Source organism: Manis pentadactyla, chromosome 7 (genome assembly GCF_030020395.1).
Source record: "Manis pentadactyla isolate mManPen7 chromosome 7, mManPen7.hap1, whole genome shotgun sequence".
NCBI lineage: Eukaryota > Metazoa > Chordata > Mammalia > Pholidota > Manidae > Manis > Manis pentadactyla.
In genome coordinates this window covers 91,661,074-91,672,174 of record NC_080025.1, presented here as the reverse complement: position 1 = coordinate 91,672,174, position 11,101 = coordinate 91,661,074, and the positions used below count along the sequence as shown (strand labels likewise).

The following is an 11,101-nucleotide window of genomic DNA, read 5'->3' as shown; positions in this document are numbered from 1 at the left end:
CAAACACAATGACATCAGTTGGACACCACACAAACCAGTAGCTCCAGGTAGTTCAGAACATCAACATTAAATTGTACCCATTCCTTTTGAGACATTATATCTTCTTAAGACTGTTTTTATAAGCTGCTGTTATAAAATACAAGGACTGTGGAAAATGTGCAATAGGAAATGAAGGTAGTGGTTTCCAATCCAGTTCCAAGGTTTGAGAAGTTGTAAATGCCCAGCAAATGTGTACATCCCATTAAGAATGAAATAAATAAGTTTTTTAAATGTGTTATATTTTTGAGCAACTACTAAGTTGTTAGGACAAACATATGTAAGTTTGGACGTATCTCCTTAATAAATAGAATTGTTAGGTATTTCTTTTAGCCTGCAATGCCATGAAAAAGGACACTAAGAGCACTGTGACTGGGGAAGTTTGAGAATCTTTGACATCATCGTTAAACCCTTCATTTAACAGACAAGAAACCTCAGACCCAGAGAGGTAAAGTAGCATGCTCATCATAGCCTAGAATTCAGGCCTTATGTCTTCTATTAGAGCAAAAAAACCTATATATCATTTTTGACTTGGTTTGATCAATTTCTTGAAAATAATCAGTTTATACATTACTTGCTTTGACTCTAACACTAAAGAACAGGTATAAATACCCAAGTTCTATTTCTAAATGGTTAATTTTTCTTTTCCTTGTTTGGATATTCTACAATAATGTCATAGGGAAGAAACCAAAAAAGTGATTAATAGGTGTTGAAGAAATTTAGAAATAACATTTAGGCTAGTGTTTATCTTAATACTGACAAGGATTACAATAAAGTAGGAATAATTTGTCATTTGTCAAATTTATGTTTGTTTACTTAGGGATAATGCTTTGTAGTAAGATTTTTAATACAAGAAAGACCATTATTTTAAAAAATATTTATGTGCATTAGGTTTAGATTTTGATTTTTGCTTTCTGGAACTTTTACTCTTACAAATGTGAAATATGATAATAGGAAAGGTTATGAAGAAGCTTTATGTTTCACAGGCTAAGATTCATATCTGATTTTTTAAAAACATTTTATTAAATAACATGTATTATAAATATTTTTTGTTTAAAGTCATTTAGCTTCACAGATAAATATATTTGGGACTTACCTAACAATACATATTTTATGCATTCTAAATAATGATATAGAAGAAACTGAAATGAAGATCAAGTGTATTAATATTAAATAAGTTTTAAAAAAATGATGTTAATAAGAGAACTTATAGAAATGTAAATTATTGTGTCATCTGACCTGAAACCTATAATATAGATTGAAACTTTAAAAGACTTGCACATTCATATGCATATTAGAAAGCAAAAACAATTGTTCTTTCTTGAAAATGTTTAACTTGAATTTAATCAATCTGTAGACAGTTGTTCTCAACTTTGTTGTATATTTTAATGACCTGGGGGCTTTTAAAAATATTGATGGCTACGGTCCTTTCCCAGAGATTTTGATTTAGTTGATTTAGGTTATGGTCAGGACATCAGGATTTTTAGATATCAAGTTATATTGTTGTTATGTAGGAGAAGATCCTTATTTTCAGGAAATAAATGCTGCAACAATTAAGTGTGAAATATCCTAGTGTCTGCAGTTAGCAAAACACACACATATGTATATCTATATATACATAAACAATTGTGAGAGGTATACACGTATTTGTTATTTTTTTAACTTTTCCATGTTAAACATTTTTACAATAAAAAGAGAAAAAAAAAAGAGGAAAACAAACTGCCATTTACCCTCACATTTAGAATTCAGAGACAGAATGATTATTTGAAGCCTGGTAACTGTTTCAGTGAGAGGTAAGGCCAGGGCTGATACCAGCCAGCTCCTACATAAGATAAAGCTTTAGAATTTGCTCTAACCTTTGCTATTTCAGGAAACAGATGGAAGATAAGTGAAAGAAGACTCAAATGAAATTTCTCCACTTCTGCAGTTTGAGAACAAACATAGAAGCCCAAATCCCTATTTTGCAGCATCTGCAGGTAGAAGAATATATGTGTAGTTTGTTGTATATATTTAAAGAATTTAACTGGATTATGCTAACCATAAATTATTCATTTTGCTCTATTCACCATTCAGTTACATATGCTAAAATGCTAGTAGTTTCTAATACCTTACAAATGTTTTTCACTTGTTCTTATACCATAAATTTGAAATTTCTTCTTTATCCACTTTCTTGCATGTATTCCCTAACTTGTGTAAGACTTTATAATGCATTAATAGTTGCATATATATCAAAATATGTATCTGTAAGTCTTATATGCTAAAATTATAGCTTTTTTAAAAACCCTTTTGGGAAACATGTTAACTTGCATCCCAAGGTAAGTCTTTCGTATATTAATGCCATGCAAAACAAATACAATAAGCAAGGATCTTGGGTCCCTCCTCAGTCAAATTCTATATCAAGCATTGGCAAAATCTGCCATTACCTGACTGGTAAGTTGCTAATGATAAAGGAGATCTGGTTACATAATTAATCAGCTAAGGGTGGAGTGTCTTATGTAACTACAGGTTCTCCACCCTTCCCTCCTAAGGCGGGGTGGAAGAATTTCCCTTACAAAGCTTTAAACTTTTAATAAAGCTGCTTTCCTGCCTGAACATAGATTGACTTCCCATATGCCTTTACAGAGACAATTGAGTCCTGATGGAAATGGGTTGGAAGGATTCAGTTTATTCCGTTTTGGGACAGAACTCATAGTCTTTCAATCCCTGTTTTGGGTTGTATCCATTCAGGTTATTTGAGTCTAAATAATCACATGAAGTAAATGTGTTTCTGAAAAAATAAGCATAGAAATCAAATAATTACATTGGAGTATATTAGTACTTAAAGGAATAATAAGTAGGTTGGTTTATAATGTAAACAAATCCTTATCTAAATTCTTCAGAAGCCAGTTTTCAAATATTTATTAGATACTGTATTTTTCCATATATACTTATTTAAACTAAGATTTTGTGAGTGCTCAGATTTTTGAATGACAACTTTATGCATCATTCTTTGAAGCAAATCACCAGCACCAAAAAAGAAAAAGTCTGCATACACCTATGTAAATAAGAACACTAATCTGAGTCCTGCTAGAGTGCTTTGACTATATATAGAAAATATATGGAAAACATAAAATACAAAGTTGAGCTCCTTTTAGTTATTGTTGATCAGTTCAGAGTTAAATGTTTACTTCAGCAAGAACTGAATTTTTTGTATGTAGTAACGTGGATTTAATCCCTTCTTTTAATTTTAACATAGTATTGCTGGTATCTACATAAACATGTATCTATATATGTACTTATATTGTTTTAATGTTAGAAAAGGAATTTCCGCACTTAGATCATTAAATGTGCATATACAAATACGTTCTGAAAATTACTTTAAAAAGTATTTGGAATGAAAGTGATTATTTACTTGATATTAATGAGATATTACTGATGCATTAAAAAGTCTTAATTTATCCATATATTTTGTTTTCATATTCCATATTTTTTATTTTAATATTGAAGTACAAACTTAGGAAGATTTCTCTAGGAGAACTTTGGTTCTTCTATTTTTCTTTTATGTATGATTAAAATTCAAGAGACTGTGACATTCCAAACTTTCCTTTTTAATGTTTTTCTTATGTGGTTAGCAGAAAACACAGATTAAAATAAAGATAAGGTATAGATATTGCCATGTGGGCAGGTTTAAAAAAAAAACAGCAGGAAAAAAGCTGCTAGTGTAATCTCTAATAATGTCCTTTCCACCATTTTACTAAGAAGGTTTGCATTCTGACATTAAATGGATTAAGTCGCAAGCCTGCTGAGAAAAATACTCAAAGGTATTAAACCCTTGCAATGTTGGTTTAACTGTAAGTACTGTAAAATAAGATTAAGTCTGAGTTTGGAAAAAGAACTAGATTTGACATAAGACAAAAAGGTAACAATATTCACAGATGCCTGAATTAATGCTTCAGTGAAAAATATAATTAGCACAAGATTTGAAAATATGTCTCCTTTGGCAAATGTCTTCAGAGAGTAATCAGTGCTGTAGCCTGATGTAGTGGAAAGAGCACGGGGCAAGTGGTCAAAATCTTTGAATTCAAGTTTGTTGCTCTAGCACTTGCTAGTTCTGTGACCTTGGGTAAGAAATTTCTAGCATCTTTGAATTGTAATATGGTGGATATTGCCAGTTGGCAACCATTCTCCACTTCATAGCAGGCACTTTTGTCCTGTAGAGGCTGGAAGGCTACAAACTGCATTTCCCAGATTCCTGTGCAATTAAATTTGAAGATGCAAATGAGGTTCAGCCAATGAGATGCACTCATTGAGATCTGGAAGACAGATGTCAAGCAGAGGTCATCTTCCTGCTGCTTTCATTGTTTTCTGTTAATATGCAAAATTGTGAAAATATGATTTTTATGTTATAGGTCACAGCATCTACATTCTAGCTTCATGGGTTTTGAGAGACTATTGTGGGGGTGGTAGTGATGGTTTCCAATCCCTTACTTATACCTGCACTGGTGTGTTCTTCAATAAATTCTGTAGTGACTTCTGGATTCCTCCCCTTTCTGACTGAAGCAGAAGTACAGTTCCCCTAACAGGCCAGTTCTGCAGTGCTGTGGGAACATTCCTGGATGACCACCATAGAGCCTCTGTCTTTAGCCTTTCCAATTATTTTGTAACCATTTATTTCCCTGTATTAAATTTATGTCTTCTTAAAGTACCCAGAGCTTATTCTGTTTCCTGTACTGAACCCTAGTTGATAAACGCATGTGCAAATTTCCTTCGTACCTCACAGGGTCATTGAGAAGACAAAACTGCCAAGTATATTTAATATCATTTCCTCTTTTTTGAAAGATGGGTATTCATGATATGACAAGTAGCCAACAAAACTGCCTCATGGTATTTTCCCATCATTAATTTTACTCAGATAATATTGTTCTAAACATATTTTATGAAGTATTGGTTCTGTTGAGCAAAGAACACAGAAAAAGCAATTGCATATTCAATCAGCGTCTAGATAATAGAAATCTCTAGTTCTGAAGAATGTTCATCAGTTTGAATGATACCTGTCTTAAACTGAAATGAGTAGTTTTCACTTCAATTTTACATTTTCCTTTTATTGTTACATTTTTTTTTATTATGGTAATAATTAGAAGCACTCTGCTAATTCTATAAGTGGAAATGAAATGACAGACATAACTCCTGACTTTGCTTCATTGCTCTCTGGTTTCAGCCTGGGTCCTGATTCTTCATTTCTGTTTATGTCTTGTTTGTGCCCTTTAGACATGTAATGAGTCTTTTATTTTGCCTCCCCTAAAAAGATTCATTCCATAAGCTTTTTTTTCTTGAGACTTTCTTGCTGTGTACATATAAAATATATAGAGATAGATGTATGTGTGTATTTATATATATATGTATGTGTATATATACTTTTTTCTTCAGTTTTGGTCTCCCAGGGCTTAAATTCACTTAGACTTCAGTTATGATAAATATCCTCTAGTTCTCCTCAATAGGAGAATTCAAAAAATAAGAGGATTATACTGAGTACTCATTTCTTTCTTATATAATTTTAAACATTGGACAGAATAAACTACATTGAATTTTTAATGCTTTGTGGATACAAGCTTATATATCCCACATATAGAAAATTTCACCAGTTAACACTATTTTCATGATTTCATCTTTCATTTCTTTGCCAATTCTAACCTTAATTAGTTCCTAATTTTAACCTTAATTAGTCCCTAATTTTCAAATTCACCTTCAATTTCTCCATTCCACCTTAAATACTACTGCAAGCTTTGTTCAGAAAACACTTTGTTCTGAATACACATACCACTTCCATCAACTAACTTAATGTTACTTTCTTATCTAACTGTTATCTTCCCAATTCCCTATTTTAAGAAGGAGGACACAGTGAGCCTTGATGCATGCCCTCCACTTCAAACTAATTTTCTTATGTCTTTTTAAATATGTCAAATTCATTCTTCTCTTAATCATCAGGTTTAGGTGGAAAACCTATTCTGCATTTACTCAAATTGAACACATCAATCTCATAAAGTATTTGTTGTGCCACGTGTTCTTCACATTGTCTCGTGTTGTATCTTGTACTATTTATGATCTCTTTTCATTAATAAGTCATATTTCCCATATTATTGAAGAATGTGCTAGAGGAATGTTAAGCATTTAATCAGTGTGTTTGAGTTGAATTTATATACTTAACAATATAACCTGAACATAAAGTTGAAGTTAAACATCCTAAAAATGACATTTATGTTTTGCTTTTTTAATTGTTGGTTTAGTCACTTCCAAGTTTTCTCAGCTACAGTGTCACTTCTTTCAGAGGTCAATAACCAGTTTGGTATATTATTTGTAACTCAAGATGATGTGGTATGTTAGTTTATATGCTGCAGCCAGATCGTTTCATCAGTTGTACAGTATAATATTCATTTGATAGGCATGAGGGATTCATTCATTCAACAAATGAAGCGTGAACAGGAAACACTAGGGAGAGTGATGGGTTTGAGGACTGTGATAAGCACAAGGTACTCTGTCTGAAAGTACATAAAAAGATCCTCTGGCCTCAGGGGTTCTGAAGTGATAAGTTAACCCCTGAAGAGTAGGTATTACTCCAGCAAACAAGACGAAGTTAGAGAAACTGGGGCAAGGTCTGAAGGCAGTGAAAGAAAGTCTTACTTGACATATGATAAGCTTAAGATTAAATTGTATAATTTAATTTTCCTTCTGGTGTTTTTTTGTTCTGATTCTTATTTTATATGATTCTAGCTCATATCTTAAAATCTAAAAAATTACCTTAAGCCAAAAGAACATGCTGAGAATAATATATTTTTCAAGTACTATTTCATAAACAATTATTACTCCTAAAATGTTTACAAGGAGAAAATTCTTTTCCTTCCATTTTAGGTAGTTTTCCTGAGAGCTTGAACAGAAGGCAAGCTCTCAGGTGAAGAGGGTGTGAGCAGTAGGATAGAGTAATGCAAGGAGCTAAGCAGGAGTGTGTTTGCAGCTGGAGTCTAGCTTCTGCCTGGTCCTATGGGTGATTCTGAAGCATGGATTGCATCACAGAATTGGTCGCACTTTGAGACAAAAAGACTGACTGGTATTAGGGAAGCAGTAGAGAAGATAACCTCCTGGGTGTGGTATGTGGTAGCTTCAGTGGAGCAGAGGGAAATTTTAAGGGGACACAGTGAGCCTTGACAGCAACACTCCGAGCATCCACGAGATGGATGCAGCTAGCTGCAGCAACTGATAAAAGACATCTGGGTGGGAACTAACAGGACCCTCTAAACCTGATTTGTTACATTTTAGGGATTTTGAGTTACAACAACAACAAAACCTTATTTAAAATGTCTAGTATACTTTCATGTATCATGAAACTCAATTGGTTTTGTTGATTTTTAGAAAAGTAATTTAGTGACTAAACAAATTATATGCCATATATTTAGTCTAAGATGTATCTACATGACACTATGAATTCAGTCTTGGTGAGATTAGAGTCATTTCTTCTCAGGTTTATGATATACTAGAAACCTGCCAACATGGATATGAGCCATTATTGGTAAAGAATAGTTGCATTGCAACGAACCGTTCTGTAGTTGTTTTATAGACAAAGCCTCAGTTTATTTCCTTCATCTTTTCTTCCTATGATTTTTCTTTGCTTTTCATATTCTATTTTTCCCTATCATTTCTCTCTCTCTCTCTCTCTCTCCTTTTTCTCTCTCCCTTTCTTCTTTCCTTCCTTCTTTCTTTTTTTCCTGGTGTGATGGGCCTGTCACAGGATAACCAAAGCTAAACCTGGAATGGAGAAGAAACGAATTGTTGCAGGAAATTGGACGGGCTTTCATTTAATTTTTTGCTTCATTTTTCATTCATTTGATACTCTGTGAATTATTTCATGATTGTAGTCCTCTCCGAATATTCATCTTTGGCATCCACTTCCAACATACTCCCCAATAAATTAAATAACATTTATTTTTTTCTTTATCACTAAACTTTGATGAATTTATAGAATGGCCTTTGAAATGACTTTCTTGAGAAAGAGGTTCCATGGAGATTACACAGTTTAGGGAGCAGGATTTCCCAAAACTGTTGTGCTTAGCTAAGGTACTTACTGTTATTGTATGGGGTCAACTTGTCATCAAAACAAAATTAATATTGCATTCTCCTTTAGTCAACAACACATTAAACATTTAGTACAGCATGCATATCTTTCAGGAATACAGAACCATAAGCAATTGGTTGCATATACTTTTTAAGACATGCATTGACTTTTACATTGTGCTGTTACTGTTTAATATTAAATGCTCACCACTACATATTGCACCCATGAAAATATTATAGGCTGGCATAATTTAGCTCTAACAATTTTCAATTTATTTGCTATAGGTAGTGGCTCCATTGTTGATGATATGAAATGCTGATGTAATTATTATGTAATCTTTAAATACCTGTTGTGTGATATAGCAACCAAAATATTAGTTATAATGGTAATTTGGTCATTGTTTTACTCAATTGTTGGATGGGGTGCTGTGTCCTTCCCTAGGCCAATGATCTGTCTTTGTTATTGTGGTGATACTTTTAAAAAGCACAAACAGTTTGGTGCACTCACATTATACAAACTACACGAGTCAGGAAAATGTGGATAAAGAGGTCCACTGTCTTCCTTTTAATTCATTAGCTCTATAACAGGTATTTTGATTTTTAAAAATTCAACACATTTGCTTTCACTTGCTATACAGATCCTTTAAATTGCAAAAATTTTCAATTTTCAAAAGTGAATCAAAACTATCTTTTCTACTCCATTCTTTTTTTAAAAATGAAAGTTTGTGTTTATTGAATATGGACCCTGTACAATTTATGTACTTCCATTTAGTTACAAACAACCCTATGAAACAGGTGTTTAAAAAAATGAAAATTTTCTCATGCCATAAAATTTTCACCATGTTAAAGTGTACAATTGAGTGGTTTTTAATGTATTCACAAGGTTATGAAACCATCATCACTATCTAATCCAGAACATTTCATCACCCCAAAAAGAAAACCCATACTCATTAGCAGTCACTCTCCATTCTTCCTCCTGCCAGCTCAAAACTAATCTACTTTATGCGTCTAGGATTTATCTATTCTGGGCATTTCATATAAATGAAATCATACAATATATAACCTTTAGATTAGCTTCCTTCATTGAGCATAATGTTTTAAAGGTTTATCTATGCTATAACATATATCAGTATTTCACTCCTTTTTAAGGCTGAATAACATACTATTGGGTTGATATACTATGTTTTGTCTATCCATTCATCAGTCGATGAACAATTGGGTTATTTCCATTTTTTGGCTATTATGAATAATGCTCCTATGAACTTTCATATGTAAGTCTTTGTGTAGACATATGTTTTCATTACTGGGTAAAATTCCAGAAGTAAATATGGTAACTCTATGTTTAACTTTTCGAGGAACAGCCAAATTGTTTTCCAAGAAGCTGTACCACTTTACGTTCCCACCAGCAATGTATGAGTGTTCCAATTTTGCCACGTGCATCCAACACTTGTTATCGTTATTATAACCACTTAGTAGGTATGAAGTGATATTTCACTGTGGTTTTGATTTTCATTTCGCTAATGTTGAACATCTTTTTGTGTGTTTATTGGCCATTTGTATGTATTCTTTGGAGAAATGTCTATTTAAAGCCCTTGTCATTTTTTTTTTGGTTATCTTACTGTTGTGTTGTAGGAATTCTTTATATATTCTGACTACTAGACTGTTACATGATTTGCAAATATTCTCTTCCATCTTGTGGGTCATCTTGTCATTTCCTTGATAATATCCTTTGGTGCACAAAAGTTCTGAATTTTGAGGAAGTCCAATTAGTCTATTTTTCCTTTTGTTTCTTGAGCTTTTGGTATCATATCTAAGAAACCATTGCCAAACCCAATGTCATAAAGATTTTTTCCAATACGTTAAGAATTTTGTAGTTTTGATTATTACATTTAAGTATTTTATCCATTTTGAGTTAATTTTTGTGCATGATATGAGGTAAGGGTCCAACTTCATCCTTTTACATCTGGATATCCAGGTGTCCCAACTTTGTTGAAGAGATTATTTTTCTCTGATTGAATTCTGTTGACATCCTCCTTCCAATATTAATCAGTGTTATCTTCTTTTCAAACAGACTCTCACAGACTTTCTTATATAATTTCTGAGCCTTCTTTCATTTTCTATTTTGACATTTCTTAAATCTCACTTCTTTCACAAAACTATTCTTACTAAGTAAGTAAGTTAGGAAATATCACTGTACTCATATTCCCTTATAACAATCAGTTTTCCTTCAGATATGTGTCAGCTTGTCAAAGAGTAAGGCAAACTTCCAGAAAATAATGTAGCAAGTATAAATTTTAAAAAAATTTTAATCTATATATTCAGTGTAGTGTTTACATACTATTTTTAAATTACATATGTATATAGGGGAGATGGCCATATCAAAGGTATATTCTGTTGAGGTTTACTCAATATAAAGATGTTCAACCTCAAAGGCAGATCAAAATTAACTACAATTCACTATACATTTATTGAATACCTGCCATTGTTCTATCATCACTGATGCTAGAAAAACTAACGTAACTCCTGTCCTCAAGAGGTTTATCTAGGAATGGAGAAAGATCAGTAAACATACATTCAAGCCCTATGATAGTGGCGTAAGTGTTATAGGAGAACAGGGAGCAACTAATTTTGCCTCAGGAAGCTACTTAAAAGGTGATACTCATTGAATAGATCTTGAAAAATAAATTATTCTTAGAAGAGGGACGAGCAAATAATTTTCCAGTTTACTGGATGACATATACAGGTGAAGAAGTGTGAGAGGAGAACATGATATATTGAGAAAAGGATTAGTAGTTTGTTATAACTAGATGCTAGACTGTAGCTGGGGAATATGCTGGCAACTGAGGACTAAGAGGTAGGTTGAGGTCAAGTTATAAAGTAGCTGAAGAGTATGGGCTTGATCTTTCAGGCCACTGGAAATCACAGAGTATTTTTTAGTAGGAGATAATCCAGTGCATATCACAGTTATTGCAGTGGCCTACTT

At 32.7% G+C, this 11,101-nt stretch overlaps 1 long non-coding RNA gene across 1 annotated transcript in view; it reads left to right on the top strand.

Annotated features, from left to right (window-relative positions):
* Nucleotides 1-1,930: 1,930 nt before the first annotated feature.
* Nucleotides 1,931-11,101, top strand: part of LOC118917069 (uncharacterized) — a 29,925-nt gene continuing 20,754 nt past the window's right edge. Inside the window, exon 1 of the long non-coding RNA XR_005026656.2 lies at nt 1,931-2,012. This is a non-coding gene — a long non-coding RNA (uncharacterized LOC118917069). The remainder of the gene's footprint in view (nt 2,013-11,101) is intronic.